Raw genomic sequence first — 15,777 nt, forward strand, 5'->3', positions numbered from 1 at the left:
TATTGCATGGTACTAGAGAGTGTGACGTCCTAAAAAGTGTCTGTACAAGTAAAACTGTACCCACCCTGAATACTGGAGGAGATCCCTTTCTGGGTTTTCTGATCCGGGATCTGGGTCGCTCCACACGTTACTGCTATAATATTCAATCTGATTCGGGGAGTCAATGCAACCAGAAACTATCAAATACAAAAATAGATGCGTATTCGAGAGATGGCTTAGGACTTCAAAGCAGTCAACATAATATCTTCATCGTCCAGTGATAATGTTTGGAATTTGGTAACCCACACCATAGTGGGAGGTCATTCACCACAAGGACTGCAGCGGTACAATGGGAAGGCCCACTCCAACGATGTCAGCGGAACGAGGGCTGGCGTATAAATGTTGCCCCTCCCAGCGAGCAGATGCCGTATTACAAAGTACAGCCCTCAGAATGCTTCCCTCAGTCTCTGTCATTTTCGGAGAATCTAAAACTGCCGGCGGTCAATTCAGAATCCGAATACCTTCACATGGAGACAGTGAGCGGACTGCTGATCGTGTCCCTTGGCTAGAAAAGGGAATATTTAATGAGAGGCAGCGTTTGACAGGTGAAGATTCCGTTTCTAAGGGAAAATACAGACCTGAACCCTGTGCCTGAGCGGAGTCCTCGCCGGGTGGAATATTCTCAATCTCTTCGTAAATTTCTTCGTACAAACCCACAGGTGGACTCCTGCCGCCAGTGACAGCACCTATTGGAAGGAGGGCAGAGAGATTAACATTTCGATTCACTCCACGTGCGTTTAACTGTAAATCGTCTGAATAACTCAAACCATAGAGATGGTGATAATCAAAGGACCATGTCAGTTAGCGTGAATGTGGAGGAGATTTGTTCTGTGCGTGTGTGTGTTTCCATGTTTCAGTGTGAGTCTCTGTACAACACATGCAATAGAACAAATCGCCAAAAACGGGTTATATTTTATTTCTAACAAGACACTCTATACAAAAGTTCAATGAGCTGGAGACTCACCAGGAAACGAAGCAATCTGAGAACTAATGTTATTTCAGCAGTAAGATTGAGCCTCACCTCTTCTTGTTGACTTTCTGTCTATTACCAGCATCAGTGCGATCAACTCGCAGACTGGAAGGACTCCGAGGGTTATGCAGATGGCAACAGGGATGGACGTGATTTTACTCCCCAGTCCTTAATTACAAGATTACAGAAAGATTTAACATAGAGAGTGTGCCTTGTATTTTTTTTAAATGATCCCGTCAATTATCATCAGAGATTAACAAAACAAAGAATATGTAAATAATCTCAATCCCACTAATACAAACGCTAACATTAATACTAATAATCGTACTAATAACGGTAAGTACCTGCAAGTGTGGACGGAAAAGCAATAGGAGGCAAATCGAGTCCTGTAGAATATATTGCACAAACATTGCATGAACTTCAAGCATTACGGTTTTACATTAAAATGATGAACGTTGTTCTTAATTTCTGAATTCAATTACTCAATTTAACAGAACGAGGACACTCCCCTGCGACCCTTACCGGAACAAATCACGCCGGCATCTTCCTTATGATCACAGTCATGTTGACCTGGCGGTGAGGAATCACAGTCGGACAGAAAGGATTCACTTCCGATGCACTTCACCTCATCCAGCCAGATAACTCCGTTACCCTGGGAAAATGCGGCCACTCCTGCGGCCAGTAGAGCGAGGCCGCAACCCAGCTGTCTGCAGACAACATTGGCATCGGCCATATCCTAGGAGTCATCACAAACCGTGCCCCAGCTGTTATTGGACAATATCTCCACTGTCCCAGAGCAGTTGGTGTTGCCACCAACCAGGCGCAACCGTTGTCCCGAGTCTATCAAAGGGAAACATGTGTTGTTATTTATTTAATAAAAGGCAGGAATACAAGTCAGATAGTTGGTACACTGAAGAAGAGAAAGCACCTGGTGAATTTCCAGATTCTTGAACGCAGACCCTTGAACTGTGGGATCCGTTCGGCAGTCCGGCTTCTGTTGAGAAGAGAAACACGGGATGCTGTCTGTTTTGGACATCAATGTTTGAAATGACACCTGAACATTGACAGGTTCGTTGAGTTACCTGAACAAACAACACCTGCATCCTCCCAGTGATGACAGTTGTGTTCATCCGACGGGTCAGACTGACACTGCCAAAGGGTCGACTCGTGTGAATTACACTCCATCTCATCGAGCCAAATGGATCAGGAGCCCATTCTGAATAACTGGGGGCCATACTCAATAAATGCGAGGGGGCCGCACTATAACTGTTTACAGATCACTTCTGCATCATGTCGATCCAGTTTTTCAGAGCACACAGTTCCCCAGGTCCCATTGTAGAACACTTCCACTCTGCCCTCACAGCGATGCTTTCCTTTCACCAGCCGCATCTCTTTGTGCTGTCAATGAAACAAGAAATATCCAGGTGTCTCTATTGATACCCCGCTTTGGAACTCGCGTATAACACTGTAGAAAATGTGCAACTTCTTTATGAGCACAGTTGTTTTCACCCCACAATGCTGAGGGACAGTCCCAGAGGAACGATTCGTTACCCGAACACCTCAGTTCATCCAACTAAACTGGGCCCGAGCATTGACCACAAGAAGCAGGAAGTGCCAGATCCAATACATTTCAGCAGCCCAGCTGTTTGCAAATCACACTCGCGTCGGCCTGGTCCCAGGAATCGTCACAAACTGAGCCGCAGGCCCCATCGTAATAAACCTCCACTCGCCCAGCACATGGGCTTCCACCGTCCCACAGCCTTAACTGCACGTGTTCTGTTCGATAAAAAAAAACAGGGGGATTATAGTTCCAATACATAATAAGCTCAACACTCAATCCAAACATTGCTTCTTCTCCAGCTAAAAAAAATCCTGATTGTTCTTCATGCAGCACAAATAAGTAATTGAAACGAGACGGTAGAACATCTATTTAATCTTACATATTGCATAGATATGAATGATGGAAATTTACGGCCCCGAAGGAGGACATTCGAAACATCGTGCCTGAGCTGGCCGATAATGAGCTATGCAGCCTAATCCCACTTTCCAGATCTTGGTCTGTAAGCTTGTAGGTTGCGGCGCATATCCAAGTACTTGTTAAATGTGATCAGCGTTTCTGCTTCTACCACACTTTAAAGAATTGAGCTCCAGACCCCCACCATCATCCGGTGAAGAAAATTCTCCTGAACTACCATCTAATCCTGCTACCAATTACTTTTAAGCCATGTCCTGATTATTGACCGCTCTGCTAGAGAACTTATATCCTTTATATCCACTCTATCTAGGCTCGTCAAAAATGTATACATCTCAAAGAAGCGCCCCCCACCCCCCGACCACCCCACAGCCTCCTCTGTTTCAAAGCAAACAACGCCAACTTATCCAATCTTTCCTCATAGCTATAATTCTCTAGTTCTGGCAACATCCTCGTAAATCTCTTCTGTGTCCTCTCCAGTGCAAGCACAACTTTCCTGTAATGTGCTGACCAGAACTAGACGCAGTATTTACCTGAGGCCTAAGCAGTGTTTTATACAGCTCAAGCATAACCAGCCGGCTCTTATAATCTATACCTCAGCTAACTTAAGGAAAATATCCCATATGCCTTTTAACCATCTTATCTCACTAGCCTGTTACCTTCAGGGATCTGTGGACATGCACCCAAACGTCTCTCCTTTCCTCTACACTTCGCAGTATTCTACCATTTATTGTGTATTCCCTTGCTTTGTTAGCCCTCCCCAAATGCATTAACACACCCTTTTCCGGATTGAATTCCATTTGCCATTTTTCTTCCTAACTGACCAGTCCATTGAAATCTTCCAGAGGTCTACTGCATTTTTCCTCATTATCAACTACACCGCCAATTTTTGTATAATCTGCAACCTTCTTAATCATGCCCTCTACCATGAAGTATAAATCATTGACATATACCACAAAAAGCAAGGTGCCAAGTACTGAGTCCAGTGGAGCCCCATGGGAAACAGCTTTCCATTCACAAAAACTTCACCCTTTGCTTCCTATCACTGAGCCAATTTGGGATCCAACTTGCCACTTTCATAGGAATATAAGAACATAATAAATAAGAGCAGTAGTAGGCCATTTGGCCCCTCGAGCTTGCTCCGCCATTCAATAAGATCATGGCTGATGTGATAATGGACTCATCTCCACTTCCCCGCCCACTCTTCGTAACACTTTATTCCCTTATGGGTCAGAGAATTCAATACATTTACAGAGAAAAAAAATTCTCCTCATCTCAGTTTAAAATGGGCTCCCCCTTATTTTAAGCCTACGTCCCCTAGTTTTAGTTTCCCCTATGAATAGAAATATCCTCTCTGCATCCATCTTGTCGAGCCCCCTCGTTATCGTAAGTTTCACTAAGGTTGCCTCTCATTCTTCCAAACTCCAATGTATATAGGCCCAAACTACTCAGCCTATCCTGATAAGTCAACCCCCTCATCTCCGAAAACAACCTCGTGAACCTTCTCTGAACAGCCTCCCATGCAAGCATATCCATCTTTAAATACAGAGACCAAAATTATACCCAGTACTCCAGCTGTGACCTCACCAATACCATGTGCAGTTGTAGCAGGACTTCTCTGCTTTTATACTCTATCCCCCTTGCAATAAAGGCTAGCATTCTATTTGCCTTTCTGATTAATTGCTGTACCTGCAAAATAACTTTTTGTGTTTCATGCACAAGGACCCCCAGGTCTCTCTGTACTGCAGCACTTTGCAGTTTTTCTCAATTTACATTATAAATTGCTTGTCTATTATTTCTGACAAAGTGGATAACCTCACATTTTCTCACATTATACTGCGTCTCCCAATGTTTTGCGCATTGAATTAGCCTGTCTATATCCCTTTGCAGACTTGTTATTTCCTCCTCACAATTTGCTTTACCACCCATATTTGTATCATGAGCGAACTTGGCTACATTACACTCGGTCCCTTCAACCAAGTCATTAATATAGATTGTAAATAGTTCAGTTCCCTTGGATCCCATAGGTTACTCCTTTACTGAATAGTCTGCCACGTGGGATCTTGTCAATTACCATGCTAAATTTCATGTAGACTAGAACAAACACATTATTATTAAACTTCACGTGTACCTCCTCAAAAAATTCAACAAGTTAGTCAGACACAATCATCCCTTAAATAATTCATGCTAACTGTCCTTGGTTAACGTGTGGCTTTCTAAATGAGATTAATACTATCCCTCAGAATTTGTTCCAACAATTTGCCCACCACCAAGGTTAGGCTGACTGGCCTGCAATTACACGGTGTATTCCTTTCTCTCTTTTTAAACAATGGTACAACGTTAATAGTCCTGAAATTCTCCGACGCCGTACCTGTGGCCAAAAAAGATTTAAAAATGATGGTCAGAGCCTCCGTTATTTTCCCCTCTGCTTGTCTTAACAGCCTGGGATACATTTCATCACTGCCTGGCGATTTGTCGACTGTCAAAGATGCTAAACATATTAATATGTTCTCTCTCACTATATTTCTCCCATCTAATATTTCACACACCTCGTCCTAACAACAACGTATGCATTGTCCATCTCTTTTATGAAGTAAACATGAAGAACCATACCCACGTCTTTCACCTTCATACACAATCTTCCTTTTTGTTCTGAGAGGCACGACTCTTTCCTTAGTTAGCCTCTTCTCTTTACGTATTTATGTAAATATCTTTGTATTTTCCTTGATTTTAATGACCAATATGTTTTCATACCTTACTTTGCTTTCCTAATTTCTTTTTTAATTTCATGCCTGCACGTTGTATATTCCTCAAGGCTTTCGGTATCTGACAAAAGCTTCCCTTGTTTGTCTTATCCTGCCTGTATGCTCCTTGACATTCTGGAGGCTGCAGATTTAGGAATCACACCTTATTTCTTTGTGGGAACATATTTGTTCTGAACCCTCACTGTCTCCTCCTTGAATTTCACCCTTGCCCTGAAAGTGATGTTACTTCAAATAGCCGTTGTCAATACACTTTTGCTACATTACATCTCAGCTTAGTAAAATTTGGCATTCACCAATCGAGAACTTTTACTCCTGATCTGTATTTGCACTTTTCCATAACTACTCTAAACGTAACTAAATTATGATCACGACCACCAAACTGCTCTCCCATTGATATCCTTGCCACCTGCCCAGCTACATTCCCTAAAACTAACTCCATTATCGCCCAGCTTCTTTCCTTAAAACTAACTCCTCTTGTTGGGCTTGCTACATACCGGCTAAAACAATTCTCCTGCATATGGAACTTACATCAGTACAACGGAAGAACTTTCTGACCAATCTTACAAAGTGCACAATAGATTCAACTAGCACAACCTTAACCATCTGACTACATTATTGCATTATGGAACTCACACGAATAGAAGTCAGAACATCCGTCTGTACTAAAATCTGCATACTACACCAGGGTAACAGCAGACTGTGAGAACCATGCAGTCATGCATAGCTCTGTACAGCTCTGTAAAATGTTTGTTCACATGAGCACAGGACCCCTACGCCGACGCTGTCAGTGAGAAACGGATTCAATGTGAATGAGCTGCAGTTCCGGAGCTGCGCCTCGTTTCCTTCACACTGGACATCATTCACCCACACTCTCTCCGCATTTTGAAGAATTATAAGCGGCTATCGCAGAGCCGCAGCCCAGCTGCCTGCAGACCACGTTGGCATCATTTATGTCCCAGAGATTGTCCCGCACTCTCCCCCAGCTACCGTTGTAGTAAATCTCCACTCCCCGTCACAGTGGCTTCCCCCATTGGTCAGTCTCGGTGTCCCACTCCCGTCTACAAAAAGAAACGGAAAAGAGAACAACGGTTAAACTGAAGCAAAAGTCCCATCAATTACTACATCCTATTGGAAAGTTATTATTCATTTTAATGGTTAAATTACTGTAATAAATACCCACGAGGCCTGTAAGCGGATCCTCGAATTCATGACCGTTCCTCAGTGAATAGATTTGAGAGAGATGCCGAGTGGTTTCCAGCAGCTAATGTAGAAGAGGGGAAAAACAAACTGGGAAGCGGCGATGGTCCGCAACTGATAAGCAATTCGGAAATGACAACGACACTTTAGGAAGAATAAGCGACGCCCAGAATTGAGCACAATGCTCCAGCTGAGGACAAACTCGTGTCTTGTAAATGCTTAGCATAATACGCTTGCTTTTCTACTGTATTCCTCTATTAATAAACCCAAGGCTCTCACATGCTTTATTAACGACGAGTTCAACATTGTAAAACGAGACATTTATTTCGTAGAATCAGAAAATGATGAGCACAAAATGCGATGGTTCCAAAGATCGTACTGGCGCCGGCTCTTCGGTAGAGCTATCGAATTAACTCCACTCGTCTGCTCTTTCCCCATGGAACTGTAAATCTTTTCCCTTTAAGTATTTATCCAACTCTCAGCTGAATGTTGCTCATGAATCTTCCATCACAATTTCTGGCAGTTCATTTCAGATCACAACATCTCGCTGCGTAAAAAAATGTTTCCAATGTTGCCTCTGGTTTTTTAGTTGTCGCGTTACATCTGCGCCCTTTGGTTACCGACCGTTCTCTCACTGGAACCAGTTTTTCTTTATTTACTCTATTAAAACCATCCAAGATGTTCAACTCCTCTGTGAAATTTCCTCTTGACCCTTTCTGCTCTAAGGCAAACAAAGCCAAATTCGCCAGTCTCTGCACATAATTGGGTTTTTTCATGCATGCTACCATTCCAAAAAATCTATTCTGCACTCTCACCAATTCCTCGGCATCCTTAATAGCGTGTGGGTATTAACAATTGAACACAGTACTTCCGCTGAGGCTTCACCAGTGTTTTGTAAAGGTTAGCATAACTCCCTTCCTTTTGTACTTTATTCCTCTGCTAATAAAACCTAGGATTCCATAAGCTTTTTAGCAGCATTCTCAACTTATCCTGTCACCTTCAAATATCTGTGTACACACATCGCTAGTACCCGCTGTTCCTGCGTTCCTTTTACAATTGTACCATTTAGTCCATATTCTCTCTGCTCATTCTTCCAACCAAAATATATCACTTCACACTTCTCTGCGTTATATTTAATCTGCCGCCTATCTTTCCATTTGAGCAGTCTGTTTATGTCTACCAGAATTCCATGGCTATCCTCCTCATTCTTTACTCTATTTCTAAGATTCGTTTCATCCAGAAATTTTGAAATTTTATCCTGTATACTCAAGCCTAAGTCAATAATATGTATCCAAAGTCCAGGTATCATATTACCGACCGCTAGAAAACTTCATACTTCTGTCCGGTCTGAAAAAGCAACCGTTCATCACCACACTCTGCTTTTGATCCCTTAGCCAATTTTGTATCCAAGCAGCAATTTCGCCTTTTAATCCCATGGTCTTTCATTTGCTAACAATTCGATTCTGCGGTACTTTAATCTTGAAAGCCCATATAAATACTATCATCTGCACTTCCCTCATCAACAGTCCGTGTATTGCAGTTCAATGGACTGAGAAGACTCACCCCAACAGATGATAGTGGCGTAATTTCCATGTGAGCAGCTAAAGTTTTCGCCGGATGAAACCGGACAATCCCACAATCGGGATTCATTCCCCCGGCACATGTAGTTCTCCTTCCACATAGGGCCGGTTCCCTCCCCATAGTGAGCGCCTCTCTGGGTTGCGGTTCGTACCCCGCACTGAAGGTGTTCACAGACCACTCTGGCGTCTTCTAAACCGAAATAAGCATCACACACTGTCCCCCACTGCTCTCCGTGTAGCACTTCCACCCGGCAGGAGCACCTGTTCTCCCCACCAACCAATCGTGGTCTATGCTTCCCTGTTTTAGAAACAAATGCAGATCCAAATAGATTTTAAATCGCCGTCATTTCAAATACAGGGCAACAAATAAATCAGGGGAAAATAATAAGCAACTCACCCACTGTCCTATTTTATATAAATTATCACTTCAAAACAATTACATTTAATATAGAACCCCATTAAAACGTTGTCGGATAGTTCAAAGTTAAAAGCTCCTTCGGGAAAAGCTAATGGTTGTAGATCTTTATCTCAAGCAGCTTGCAATATAAAAGTGGTGCATTTATCTTTCAGATGTACCGAGCCTTGCCCCTCCGCATCTGGAATACTGCTGTCAGCTTTGACAAATGCAGCTCAAGAAGGATATATTCGCCTTGGAGATGGTACAAAGAAGATTTACTAGAATGGCAACCGGGTTTAAACCGTTAATTATGTAAATAGTTTGCAAAACGTGGTTTGTAGTTGATCAAGGTTGAAAGATTAGAGCTGATCTAGTTGATGTTTTTTAAAATGTTAAAGGGATGCAACAACTTAGAGACAGAAGATCTGGTGGAGGAATCCAGAACAGGAACATTTAGGAGTTGATTTTATTCATCCTAGGTATTTGGGCATCTCTGGCAGGATTGGCATTTATTGCTCAACCTTACTTCTCTTGAGAAGTTCGTCGTGGGCCTTCTTATTGAACTGGAGTGTTACGCACGGATAAGCTTCTTCTGCAATGCTGTGAGATCGGGAGTTTCAAAAATTTGTACCAGTGACGTTGAAGGAACGCAGATCTATGCAGCTAATCCTGTAAATAATATACGCGGCAGCAATCGTCAGCTAGTAATTGAGGCAATACATGTTTAAAGTGATGGATGGGCTGCCGATCAAGTGGCCTGCTTTGTTCTGGGTGGTGATTATATTTTTGCGTATTGTTACAACTGCAACAATCCAAGCGAGTAGAGAGTATACTCTCACATTCCTGACTTGTGCATTGTAGTTGTTGGAGAGGCTTTGGAATTCAGGAACTGAGCTACTCGCCGCAGAATACCCAGTATCTGACCTGCTCTGGCATTGTTGTGGCTGGTTCAGTTCACTTTCTGGTCAATGGCAACCCCGAGTAAGTTTTGTTGATGGCAGCGGATCCGGCGAATATAATGGCACTGAATGTTTCGGGAGGTGGTTATTTTTAGAGACTGTCACTGTCTGACATTTGTAAGGTGCGAATAATATTTTCTATCTATCAGCCCAAGTCAGAATAATGTCCAGATCTTGTTATATGCGAGCATATCGTTATCCGATGAATTGCGAACGGAGCTGAACACTATGCAATAATCAGCAATAGAAAGGATATTGGCATGTGACCCAATTAGTGCTCACATCAAAGTTTCTAAAGAGATCAGTGCGTGTTCCTGGAATCAATGTCCGACTTTTTGGGTCAATGATTCATTATTAAAGGTCAATCATCAGTTAAAGGAGATCAATGGTCAGTTAATGCGTGCAGTGATCTGCAAAGGGGATGAATGAACATGCAGTATAAATAAGATCGATGCTAATTAAGAATGTGACTGCACCAAAAAGCGTTTCAGTGCGTGACTTCTAAGTCAGTCCACGTGTACGCTGGAGAGTGCTGCGCTGGGGATATCATCCCATCTTTAATAAAATTAAGACGAATTAATGATCGCATTATGCATCGGAGCATCAGCAATGGAAATGCGGTGTGAGACCAGTGCAGGATTAATGACGTCAGCGGAGGGTTCAATGAGGACAGCGCTGGGATCAGAATGTTAGTATTCGGGCTTCGAGGATAACCCACCGCCCGTAACATCGGTGCACCGCGAATAAAATCAAGGGATGGTTAACGAAAAAGACAACAAATTAATAAAGTGAACGCATGGTTCATAAAGTCAGCTTATGTTTACCAAGTATTCTCAGTCGTTAATGAAGTCAACCTATAGTTAATGAACTCAACGTATAGTTAATGAAGTCAACCTATGGTTAATGAAGTCTGAGTTTTTAATGAGGCAACTATATTTAAAGATGTGCACTGTCAATGAAGTCAACATTTGGTAAATGAATGTTCTGTATGATCAGGGAAGTTAAGCCAGAGTTCATGAGCTGACATCTATTTAATGATGCCACCGTTATGGTCCAAGAAGCATTTAATGAGTCAGTGCTCGACTTGTGAATTGTTTATCAACGGTTGCTACGTCAAATGTGTGAGAGAAAAGTAAGTCCGGTGCAGCTGTTAAATAGACTAGAAAAAAATCTGTTTCTTCCTGAATAAATTTAAAATTAGAATTAAGGTATTTACCAATAATTGAGCTTATTTATATTGTGTTACATCAGACGGATAGCAATTATACAAATTGTAATGACGAGTTTGCATATGAGGAGAGAAACACTGGAAAGTCATCAGCCTATTTTTCCAGATATTAGGGAGGAAGTTGCCTATTGTTCAGTAAGTGTGTACTTACCGGAACAGATCACACTGGCGTCGTTCTTATGGGTACACTCTTGATGATTTACTTGAGAAAGACGGCACTCCATCAGCCTTGTCTCATTGCCTTTGCATTCCAAGACATCACTCCGTACAAGCCCAGCGCCCTCTCCAAAATAAGCCCCTCTTGGCACAGCGACCGCGACTCCACACTGAAGTTGAGCACAGATCACATTGGTGTCTTTCAAATCTCAGTGAAGGTCACACACCGCACCCGAAGTTTCACCATACTGGACTTCCAGTCTGCCCGAGCATGGAGAGCCTCCGGATACCAGTCTTGGAGTAATATAATCTTAATAATCATAATAATCACAATAAGAAAATATTTGCACTTGAATACGCATTTGATTAAAACATATCTGGCACTATTAACTCTCAAATGTTCTACAATTTGGTGCAACACAGAGGATGTTGTTTTCTCCTCAACTCTATTGCTTATAATGTGACTGGAAAACTGTTCAAAATAATTGATGTTTGTTGGTATCTTACCCAGCTGCCGTATCTGTGATTTTACAAGCACGTGCTGTATCAATAGAGGGAACTCGTAAAGTATTGATGGAGTGAGGTGTGTAAATCGACGTCAAGCATTCTCTCTCCTACCTGCACCCACTTTGGGTTCGATCCCCTGATGCTCTCACCCATGTTTGCTCCAGAAACCCGAGGCTGAGATGGACGGGCAGAGGGCGCCTTCGCATTTACTCACTAATAGGGAGCAGACAGTTTGTTTCCCTCCAGTCACACACTCCTTCTACCCAACATACGATATTTACGATTCAAGGTGACTGTTGCACCCGATACAGTTCCTTAAACCAGAATGCTTCTCAAACGTTTTCCAATCCTCATTGGCGACAGAATTGGTGCCAGAGGATTGGAGAACTGCTAACGTTGCACCATTGTGTAAAATGGGAGGAAGGGATATACCGAGTAATTACAGGCCTGTTAGTTTAACCTCAGAGGGACGATTCAAAACCCTGGCTAGAATTCATCTAGAGTAATGTGTAAAGTTCTGGAACCTCACCTTTCAAAGGAGCACATTAGAAGGAGTGCCGCGCTGATTCAACAGAATATTACTCGTGTTCCAAGGGTAAAATTAGGAGGAGAGTTTACATATACTCGACTAGTATTCCCATGGAATATATATATGGTTAAGATTGATTTTCTTGAGTATATTACGACTGTGGAACACTCGCTCACAAAAAAGCAACAGATGCTAGCTGAATTAATGATGTTATATCTGCCAAGCCTATTAAGGGCAATGGAGCAAAGGCGCCTAAATGGAGTTAGGTTACAGGTCAGCCATGATCTCAGTGAATGGCGGAACGGGCAGGTGTGGCTCAACTACATACTTCTGTCCCTATGTTCCAGGTTTCCTCCGATCCACATCCCGCAATTCCCCTACTCTCTGCTCCCACTCTTCCCTCCCCCACCCCAGTGTGATTGTATCCGCCAATCCAACCAGCGTAGTTGCAGTTGATTAAATGTATATTAAAGTGGGCACTCCACAAAAACTTCTCTCGCTCACACTTCTTATGCATTCCATGATCTCCCATAAAGTCCCGCGATTTATATTTAATTTCGATTATACGTCTGGCAGATGATTCTGGGAAACATCTCTCTGGATTTAGTATTTCTATAAATTAAAGAGACCCGACCAGTCGAGTTTGTTTGTATTTTGTCTGCTTGTCACGGAATAAACTCATGGCACAATTTCGGATTTCTCTCCCAAAAAGGCCTGAATCCTACCGAAAAAAACGGGAGTCAACATACAGGGACAGATCGCTCACATAAGATTCAACGTATCACAGTGACATTCCCATAACCACTTCTATATTTAACCACACACTTCCACAAGCACATGGCCCAAATTACCCAGAATGATTTCTGCGACCATAAAACCAGATCTACTTTATCCCTCAGTGATAAATTTAACTTAATCGCGGACAAGCCTTGCACTTCGGGATCCAGACCTCTCTCTTTGATAACTGCGATACAGAACGTTCACTTTGATAATGGTTACCATCACTTATCGAGGATTGTTCCCGTAATTACAGCTGCTATCCATGAGTATTTCATCTTTCTTTCATAATGAGTCAAGGTCATCGACCTTAAACGTTAACTCTGGTTGTCTCTCGACCGACGCTCCCTGACCAGCTGAGTATTTGCAGAATTTTCGGATTTTCTTTCAGATTTGCAATATCCGCAGTATTTTTGGTTTACTTTAGAGCAAGATTCCTGGATTTTGGTGTAAAAATATATCTTCCGTTGGAGCTTGTGGAGTTACAGTACAAGTAGTAGAATGGATACAGGAGCAACCTATTGCTTATTGTGAAATATTAGCAAAGTTTGAAAAATCTGGGACTCTTTGTTATAGAAAAGGCTAAGTGGTGACGTGATACAGATCATTAAGGTAATCAACAAGGTTAACAGGGTAATGTAGAAAATATGTTACCACTTGTGAGGAGACCGCAAACTAGCAGCCATAAATATATTAACCAGCAAGTACAAATATGGATTCAGGGAAAACATCTTCATTCAGACATTGGCTAGAATATGGAAACTACAAGGAGTAGTTAGGGTATATAGAATAACTGCATTTAACAGGATGAACACATGAAGAAAAAACGAATAGAAGTTGATGTTTATAGGGTTAGACGAGGAGGAGTGGGGGAGGCTCGTTAGGAACATAAACACAGACATGGACCACTTGGGCTGAATGGCTTGTTTCTGTGCTGTAGCTTGTATATACATCTGTGTAATATTTACGGAATTATAGGGATGTGGACGACTCTAACAAGGCCAATATTTATCGCTCATCCCTGTTGCTTTGGGAAGCTGATGATGGGCCTTCTTCTTGAACTGCTGAAAACCGTGTGGTGAAGGAACTCCCACAATGCTGTTAGATAAGGAATTCCGGGAATTTCAATTCGTGAGGATGAAGGAATTGCGATATATATGTATGGTCATGTTAGTATGGTGTGTGACTCGTAGAATAATATGGAGGTGATGGTGATTCCATGCAACAAATGCCCTTGTCCTTCTTAATAGTGGAGGATGCAAGTTTGAGGGGTGCTGCAAAAGAAGCCTTGGCGAGTTGTTGCAGAGACAGTAGATACTGCAGTACGTCGGTGGTGGAGGGAGTGGATGATTAATGTGGTGGATGGACTGGCGTTCAAGAAGATTACTTTGTCCTGGATGGTATCCAGCTTCTCAATATTTATCATAAGTTGAAATGAATGGGAATGTGCAGGCAACTGTAGGATCATACAGTGCAGTTTCCTCCCGTGCTGCCCACAGATTCATTATCCAGGTTTCTCCCAGGCTGAGACACTTCCGTCCCCAGTCTCAGATTCACAGTCCGTGTAAAACATCAGGGGGCCGAATTTAATAGCCTTTCCACCGACTGCCGCCGAGATCCGCCTACATTCCTCTTCGGGTTCCGCCCTGTGCCACTTTGCACTTGGGCTGGAGCGGGTGGGTGGGGAGAACCCGGGAACAAGTGGTGCAAGTGACTTCCCGCCCACAGAGATGCCAGATTGGTGCAGATGGCAGTCGGCGCCAGAACGAGGAAGGACCGCTGCATGGAGGCTGGTCTATCCCCGACGGTAGGTATGAAGACCTGCAAAAAAAGGTTAGTGAACATTTAAAACAAAAATTCTTACAGCGACTTACCTGCATGGGGGTCACCTGAAGGTTTCTTTTTTTCTTGCATTGATTTTTTTTCCAGATCTTCGACCCTCTGTGGGCCTGACGCCATCCTCGGCGGCACTTGAGGCAAGAGCCTTTGCCGCAGAGATTGGGAGCTCTGGGAGCTCCCGACCGCTGCCCGCCCAGATTGACGACGTTAGTCCCTCTTTTGCCACCGGGCAAGGCCGTTTTTGCCGAAACTCCCGCCCTACCGTATCTCGGCGGCCATCGGCGGTCCTTTGGGCGGCACATGGGCGGCCCTTGGCCTTCACCAATTTCGGCCCCCAGATCTCACATCAAGCGATTAGCGCAGACGCACAGCCGGGCTCACGGCGCAAGACCGATAGCGGCCGGTGGGTTGAAAATGGTGAGTTGGATTGAGATTGTGACGTTTTCCGCGTGTCAGTTCAGTCACTGCGGCTTCGGGTCAAATCTCAATGGGAGATTGTTCTGTCTGCATTGTAAATGTGCCGCGTGTCAGGTATTGACTGCTCCTGGGGGATGTTAATCAAATATAATATTAGTGATATAACTAAAACAGTGACCGGAATATTAATAATATAACATTAATAAAAGCAGGAGAATACTAGAAGTATTATCATCTCACTTCCCGTGTTCGAATAGTCGGGGACTATTTTACTTCCGTTCTTTTCGTGAAACCATCAAACGCAGCGGGAGATGAGAGACAGGAGAAAGATGTTTACCTGAGCAGATGACGCCGGCATCCCTGGAGTGTGGCCCAGGATCGTGACCCCATGGATATGACGCACACTCCCGCAGAGCGGCCTCGGTCCCGCCGCACAGAACACTTG

At 43.3% G+C, this 15,777-nt stretch overlaps 1 pseudogene; it reads right to left on the reverse strand.

The window, feature by feature from the left end:
• Positions 1-1,745: 1,745 nt before the first annotated feature.
• Positions 1,746-15,035, reverse strand: LOC139234624 (scavenger receptor cysteine-rich domain-containing protein DMBT1-like; annotated as a pseudogene).
• Positions 15,036-15,777: the final 742 nt, after the last annotated feature.

This window comes from Pristiophorus japonicus, chromosome 22, assembly GCF_044704955.1.
Source record: "Pristiophorus japonicus isolate sPriJap1 chromosome 22, sPriJap1.hap1, whole genome shotgun sequence".
NCBI lineage: Eukaryota > Metazoa > Chordata > Chondrichthyes > Pristiophoridae > Pristiophorus > Pristiophorus japonicus.